This window comes from Sinocyclocheilus anshuiensis, unplaced genomic scaffold, assembly GCF_001515605.1.
Source record: "Sinocyclocheilus anshuiensis isolate Anshui unplaced genomic scaffold, SAMN03320099.WGS_v1.1 scaffold1671, whole genome shotgun sequence".
Lineage (NCBI taxonomy): Eukaryota > Metazoa > Chordata > Actinopteri > Cypriniformes > Cyprinidae > Sinocyclocheilus > Sinocyclocheilus anshuiensis.
This window is the reverse complement of record NW_015549701.1, coordinates 5,286-12,828: the sequence shown is the minus strand read 5'-3', so window position 1 is coordinate 12,828 and position 7,543 is coordinate 5,286. Positions and strand designations below refer to the sequence as shown.

General features: G+C 45.2%; 2 protein-coding genes across 4 annotated transcripts in view; one reads left to right on the top strand and one right to left on the bottom strand.

The window, feature by feature from the left end:
• Positions 1 to 3,538, bottom strand: part of LOC107660566 (protein FAM179B-like) — a 28,457-nt gene extending 24,919 nt beyond the window's left edge. Inside the window, exon 1 of the mRNA XM_016449888.1 lies at positions 3,107 to 3,538. The gene's annotated coding sequence lies outside the window, so the exon portion shown is untranslated. The remainder of the gene's footprint in view (positions 1 to 3,106) is intronic.
• Positions 3,539 to 3,626: 88 nt separating this feature from the next.
• LOC107660572 (kelch-like protein 28) overlaps positions 3,627 to 7,543 on the top strand; it is a 6,552-nt gene continuing 2,635 nt past the window's right edge. For 2 of the 3 annotated variants that reach the window (XM_016449894.1, XM_016449893.1), the window contains exon 1: positions 3,627 to 3,813. The gene's annotated coding sequence lies outside the window, so the exon portion shown is untranslated. Of the gene's footprint in view, positions 3,814 to 3,862; positions 4,033 to 7,543 lie in introns of those variants that run through there. The other variant, XM_016449895.1, reaches the window with a different exon arrangement.

Below are 7,543 nucleotides of genomic sequence, written 5' to 3'. Positions count from 1 at the left end.
GAGCTGAAGAAATAAAGGCTCCTCAGAAGATGTGAGATGTTCTGGAGGCTTGTGAAGATCATTCCTCCGCTGAGGAACAGTGAAAGTAAAGCTTCTGGAAACAAACGCTCCTCAAAAGATCCTGAGGATCAGATTTGAGACTCTAAAATATGATTGATGGAGAATCAAGTAAAGCTGAGCTGCTTCAGTCCAGTAAGTGTTCATCTGGAGATATTACTGCAGTTATTCTGACGCTTACTTGATCAAAACCAGTCAAGATCGAGAATTACACTGAAAGAGCTTCGACTGCATAAAACTCTCTAAACTCTCAATCGGAGACAGAAGACGTGCAGCAGATTGAGTGACAGCAGAGTTTGATCATTTCAAAGCCTGAGAAACTTTTAGAGATCTCAGGTGTGTGTGTGATGATGCTGATGTCATCGCTCACCTGATCAGGTGACCCTCCATTGGTCTGAAGCTCCACAGAGAGGGCCGATCTCTCCCAGGGCAGTTTGTTCTTGCCAGCGCTCACCATCCTCCTCTGCTGAGGCGTGTTATCTGTCAGATCCACGTCTGAGCGAGAGCTGTGAACCCGGCCTCCATTCAGAACCCAGTCCAGATCGGCCCCGGAGCCCAGCTGAGGCGTCCGTCTCTGTCCCGGTTTAGGAAGAGCGAGTGCGTACTCGACGGTGCCGTCGGCAGGGAGTATGTGGAGTATGTGCCGCGCACGCCGCGCCTGTACAGCAGCCATGAGGCCCTCGGCGCCTCCGGCTCGATCCACGTCGAAGTCCTTGCGCGGGTGTGTGAGCATGGCAGCCGTGATGATGTTGATGACGTCCTCTCGAACCCTGGAGTTCCTGTGCTTGAGCTGAGCCACCACCAGATCCAGAACCTTCTGAGGCCCCACCATCCTCATCAGCTGCCTGAAGACGCTCATGTACTCGTGCCGCGTCACGTTCCGCGAGTCACCCAGCGCTCGCACCGTCACGCCCACGATCTCCTTATAATAGCGCTCCACATCACACTCCAGCTTCTCGATCAGCAGGTTGATGAGCTGCAGCGCGCCGTACAACACCTTGAAGTTGCTGTCGTCCAGGAGCTCGCGTAAGAACTGGATGAACTCCACGATGCTGCCGGAGGAGACCTGCTGGAGATCCAGCTCCAGGAGGAGGTTCTTCAGCTCCTCCACGCCGCTGGTCCGCTTCTGATAGTTCTGGAGGTCCAGGAGCTGCGCGTGTAACTCCTGAGGAATCAGCCCATAAATCATCATGGATGCTGCTGATCAGAGTCCAGACGGAGGCAGGGACGCACGGGAATCGATCATGGTGATGAGGGACGGGAAGCGTCACATGATGCGGCGACAGACCTGGAATCCACAGGAAAACACTTTAGATCTAAATATGTGTCCCTGCAGCACAAAACCAGTCATAAGGGTCAATTTTTCTGAATAAATAATCTTTCCATTGATGTATGGTTTGTTAGGATAGGACAATATTTGGCCGAGATACAACTATTTGAAAATCTGGAATCTGAGGGTGCAAAAAAATCTAAATATTGAGAAAATCATCTTTAAAGTTGTCCAAATGAAGTTCTTAGCAATGCATATTACTAATCAAACATTAAGTTTTGATATATTTACGGTAGGAAATTTACTAAATATCTTCATGGAACATGATCTTTACTTAATATCCTAATGATTTTTGGCATAAAAGAAAAATGTATAATTTTGACCCATACAATGTATTGTTGGCTATTGCTACAAATATACCCCAGCGACTTAAGACTGCTTTTGTGCTGCAGGGGTGAGAGAGACAGCTGTCTATCTGTCGTAAAAACACAGCGTTTGACTCCGCTGAAGCTGCTGAGATGCTTAAAACAGAGAGCAGCTGCTGTCAAACACCACAACACATGCTGCTATATTTAACAGCCAGAGCTGGTAGTAACTGATCACATCCAAAAATTAAGTACTTGTAATTAGATTCAATTACATTTTAGAATACGTGCAATCAGACTAGTTAGTTTTTTATCGATTACATGATTACATATTATTCACACAATAGCAATACATTATTCAGAATGTATTGATTCTCCAAAATCCATCTTTTAGATGTGCCTTTCTAAAATATCCCACCTCTTTACGCCTTTTCTTCACTAGTCCGGCGTCTAATTACACAGAAAACACACAGCATCTGAGCACTGGATTTACAGAAATCATTTCAGTTTTAAGAAGCGTTTTCTCAATATTTCAACATTGCATCAACTACTGATGAACACACTCATGTTTATTTGAGTTAGCGCTCAGTGGGTTATTTAACCATGTTTTGTTATGTCTTTGGAAGGCTTTTGTCTTTTAAATGCACAAATTCACTTTATTCCCAAACGTGTTTGTCACTTGAGACTTAAAAATAAATATTTTAATAATTCAGTATCACATTTGCATGTTCACGGTTCTCTGACATTAATGACATGCAGGTAAACAAATAAAATAGTGATTTTTTTTAGTGTTATTTTAATTTTACATTTTTATGATTTAATTATTTGCTTTTTATTAAACTCACGAACCCCCTGCAGTTCCGTTATGAGCCCCAGTTTAGGAAACCTTGGCATAATGTAATGTTTAATCCACTTTCTGTTGTAAATAACAACAAATGTAATATATTTACTTTTTCTTTGCATTTTTTATATCAATATGGTACAAGATTGTCCTATTTAATTCAATATGATAAACGAGTAATCTCAAAGTAATCTGATTATATTACCTAAAATGTGCAGCCTAATGTAACGGATTACGTTACTGTAATCTGTAATCAGTAGCGGACTACAGAACTCGAAGCCACAGAAACGGCTGGTTTTCCAAATCGATTCAGTGACGATTATTCGTTAAGTATTCGGCGGGAAACCACCGGTGGCTCTTCTGCAGCATTCCCTCGAGATTCTCGCATCTGACACGCGTTTAATCGTGAGGCGATTCTTCAGCATTAACGACGTTTGTCTGGGATTTTCGCGGTTTTCTAGCAAATCGACAACACGCGGCAGAATTAATCGACAATACGCTATTTAAAAACACCCACGCACAACTTACACGCGAAGCTGACTGAAACCTGACGCGTTTTAGTGAAAATCAAACCTGTTATCGCAGATCGCTCCGCCTCCGAGCGACTTCAGTCCAGATTCTCGACGCGACTCCGTCTGATTCGCCGAATCGGCTCCCTCTGGTCTGAATTTGTCTGATTCGCGTCTGATTTTCGGTGTTTTTCCGTCGGATTCTGATTTTCTCGCTGCTTCCATCACAACACTCAAGCAAAATGGCGCTGATGTCACAACCAGCCGCTGCCATGGCGACGCGCCCTCTAACCCCGCACTGGCTGGCGGGCGCGGTGCATTGTGGGAGGTGTAGTTCAACGGATGCATTTGCATGTTAAGACCTGAAGACAGACAGAGACAGCAATGCTTTCGTTTAAATAATGTTATTATTTGAATTGTTATTTCGGCTTCATCAGGGCTTAAAGAGTACAAATAAAAAGGTAATTTAAAAACAAACAAAGATTCAAAGGCTTAATATTCTGATTATTATTCAATGCGCATGATAATGTTAGTTAATATTATTATTATTATTATTATTATACTATTTAATGCACACACACACATATTATCTGCACCTGAGGTGTAATTTTAAAATAAAAGGTATTTTTAAAGCTCAGTCGCGTCAGAGCTTTTATTTTGCTCCACGCGCTTATTTCCCGGAAGTGACGCACACGCTGATTTGTGTTTGTTTTCCTGTCAGTCGCGGCCGTGTTGCGCTTCAAACTGCCAGAAATCAGCCAGACAGCACAGGTAAACGATGAATAAACTCTTTATTGCTGCACTTTAGCGCTCTAAATGAGCGCCTGACCGAGCTGAGCTCTGAGTGCTCTGATGCTAATGCTAGCAGCAGCTTTATTCGTTCTCTTCAGCTGATTGATGAAGATGAAGATGATTGTGATGTGTGGAGATGACTGTGATCTCTGATATTGACTCTCAACACTCCTGCTGTGATCTCTGCTGTTCGTGGAGGTGTGTCAACTCTAGGGCGCTTCGGATGCTGTCTACATAGGGAGCGCGCGTGTGTGTGTGTGTGTGTGTGTGTGTGTGTGTGTGTGAGTGTGAGTGTGTGTGTGTGAGTGTGTGTGAGTAAGAGTGTGTGTGTGTGAGTGTGTGTGAGTAAGAGTGTGTGTGTGTGAGTGTGTGTGAGTAAGAGTGTGTGTGTGTGAGTGTGTGTGAGTAAGAGTGTGTGTGTGTGAGTGTGTGTGAGTAAGAGTGTGTGTGTGTGAGTGTGTGTGAGTAAGAGTGTGTGTGTGTGAGTGTGTGTGAGTAAGAGTGTGTGTGTGTGAGTGTGTGTGAGTAAGAGTGTGTGTGTGTGAGTGTGTGTGAGTAAGAGTGTGTGTGTGTGAGTGTGTGTGAGTAAGAGTGTGTGTGTGTGAGTGTGTGTGAGTAAGAGTGTGTGTGTGTGAGTGTGTGTGAGTAAGAGTGTGTGTGTGTGAGTGTGTGTGAGTAAGAGTGTGTGTGTGTGAGTGTGTGTGAGTAAGAGTGTGTGTGTGTGAGTGTGTGTGAGTAAGAGTGTGTGTGTGTGAGTGTGTGTGAGTAAGAGTGTGTGTGTGTGAGTGTGTGTGAGTAAGAGTGTGTGTGTGTGAGTGTGTGTGAGTAAGAGTGTGTGTGTGTGAGTGTGTGTGAGTAAGAGTGTGTGTGTGTGAGTGTGTGTGAGTAAGAGTGTGTGTGTGTGAGTGTGTGTGAGTAAGAGTGTGTGTGTGTGAGTGTGTGTGAGTAAGAGTGTGTGTGTGTGAGTGTGTGTGAGTAAGAGTGTGTGTGTGTGAGTGTGTGTGAGTAAGAGTGTGTGTGTGTGAGTGTGTGTGAGTAAGAGTGTGTGTGTGTGAGTGTGTGTGAGTAAGAGTGTGTGTGTGTGAGTGTGTGTGAGTAAGAGTGTGTGTGTGTGAGTGTGTGTGAGTAAGAGTGTGTGTGTGTGAGTGTGTGTGAGTAAGAGTGTGTGTGTGTGAGTGTGTGTGAGTAAGAGTGTGTGTGTGTGAGTGTGTGTGAGTAAGAGTGTGTGTGTGTGAGTGTGTGTGAGTAAGAGTGTGTGTGTGTGAGTGTGTGTGAGTAAGAGTGTGTGTGTGTGAGTGTGTGTGAGTAAGAGTGTGTGTGTGTGAGTGTGTGTGAGTAAGAGTGTGTGTGTGTGAGTGTGTGTGAGTAAGAGTGTGTGTGTGTGAGTGTGTGTGAGTAAGAGTGTGTGTGTGTGAGTGTGTGTGAGTAAGAGTGTGTGTGTGTGAGTGTGTGTGAGTAAGAGTGTGTGTGTGTGAGTGTGTGTGAGTAAGAGTGTGTGTGTGTGAGTGTGTGTGAGTAAGAGTGTGTGTGTGTGAGTGTGTGTGAGTAAGAGTGTGTGTGTGTGAGTGTGTGTGAGTAAGAGTGTGTGTGTGTGAGTGTGTGTGAGTAAGAGTGTGTGTGTGTGAGTGTGTGTGAGTAAGAGTGTGTGTGTGTGAGTGTGTGTGAGTAAGAGTGTGTGTGTGTGAGTGTGTGTGAGTAAGAGTGTGTGTGTGTGAGTGTGTGTGAGTAAGAGTGTGTGTGTGTGAGTGTGTGTGAGTAAGAGTGTGTGTGTGTGAGTGTGTGTGAGTAAGAGTGTGTGTGTGTGAGTGTGTGTGAGTAAGAGTGTGTGTGTGTGAGTGTGTGTGAGTAAGAGTGTGTGTGTGTGAGTGTGTGTGAGTAAGAGTGTGTGTGTGTGAGTGTGTGTGAGTAAGAGTGTGTGTGTGTGAGTGTGTGTGAGTAAGAGTGTGTGTGTGTGAGTGTGTGTGAGTAAGAGTGTGTGTGTGTGAGTGTGTGTGAGTAAGAGTGTGTGTGTGTGAGTGTGTGTGAGTAAGAGTGTGTGTGTGTGAGTGTGTGTGAGTAAGAGTGTGTGTGTGTGAGTGTGTGTGAGTAAGAGTGTGTGTGTGTGAGTGTGTGTGAGTAAGAGTGTGTGTGTGTGAGTGTGTGTGAGTAAGAGTGTGTGTGTGTGAGTGTGTGTGAGTAAGAGTGTGTGTGTGTGAGTGTGTGTGAGTAAGAGTGTGTGTGTGTGAGTGTGTGTGAGTAAGAGTGTGTGTGTGTGAGTGTGTGTGAGTAAGAGTGTGTGTGTGTGAGTGTGTGTGAGTAAGAGTGTGTGTGTGTGAGTGTGTGTGAGTAAGAGTGTGTGTGTGTGAGTGTGTGTGAGTAAGAGTGTGTGTGTGTGAGTGTGTGTGAGTAAGAGTGTGTGTGTGTGAGTGTGTGTGAGTAAGAGTGTGTGTGTGTGAGTGTGTGTGAGTAAGAGTGTGTGTGTGTGAGTGTGTGTGAGTAAGAGTGTGTGTGTGTGAGTGTGTGTGAGTAAGAGTGTGTGTGTGTGAGTGTGTGTGAGTAAGAGTGTGTGTGTGTGAGTGTGTGTGAGTAAGAGTGTGTGTGTGTGAGTGTGTGTGAGTAAGAGTGTGTGTGTGTGAGTGTGTGTGAGTAAGAGTGTGTGTGTGTGAGTGTGTGTGAGTAAGAGTGTGTGTGTGTGAGTGTGTGTGAGTAAGAGTGTGTGTGTGTGAGTGTGTGTGAGTAAGAGTGTGTGTGTGTGAGTGTGTGTGAGTAAGAGTGTGTGTGTGTGAGTGTGTGTGAGTAAGAGTGTGTGTGTGTGAGTGTGTGTGAGTAAGAGTGTGTGTGTGTGAGTGTGTGTGAGTAAGAGTGTGTGTGTGTGAGTGTGTGTGAGTAAGAGTGTGTGTGTGTGAGTGTGTGTGAGTAAGAGTGTGTGTGTGTGAGTGTGTGTGAGTAAGAGTGTGTGTGTGTGAGTGTGTGTGAGTAAGAGTGTGTGTGTGTGAGTGTGTGTGAGTAAGAGTGTGTGTGTGTGAGTGTGTGTGAGTAAGAGTGTGTGTGTGTGAGTGTGTGTGAGTAAGAGTGTGTGTGTGTGAGTGTGTGTGAGTAAGAGTGTGTGTGTGTGAGTGTGTGTGAGTAAGAGTGTGTGTGTGTGAGTGTGTGTGAGTAAGAGTGTGTGTGTGTGAGTGTGTGTGAGTAAGAGTGTGTGTGTGTGAGTGTGTGTGAGTAAGAGTGTGTGTGTGTGAGTGTGTGTGAGTAAGAGTGTGTGTGTGTGAGTGTGTGTGAGTAAGAGTGTGTGTGTGTGAGTGTGTGTGAGTAAGAGTGTGTGTGTGTGAGTGTGTGTGAGTAAGAGTGTGTGTGTGTGAGTGTGTGTGAGTAAGAGTGTGTGTGTGTGAGTGTGTGTGAGTAAGAGTGTGTGTGTGTGAGTGTGTGTGAGTAAGAGTGTGTGTGTGTGAGTGTGTGTGAGTAAGAGTGTGTGTGTGTGAGTGTGTGTGAGTAAGAGTGTGTGTGTGTGAGTGTGTGTGAGTAAGAGTGTGTGTGTGTGAGTGTGTGTGAGTAAGAGTGTGTGTGTGTGAGTGTGTGTGAGTAAGAGTGTGTGTGTGTGAGTGTGTGTGAGAGCGTGAGTGTGAGTGTGAGTGTGTGTGAGTGTGTGTGTGTGTGTGTGTGTGAGTGTGTGTGAGCGTGAGCGTGTGTGTGCGTGAGTGTGTGTGTGCGCGTGAGTGTGTGTGTGTGCATGAGT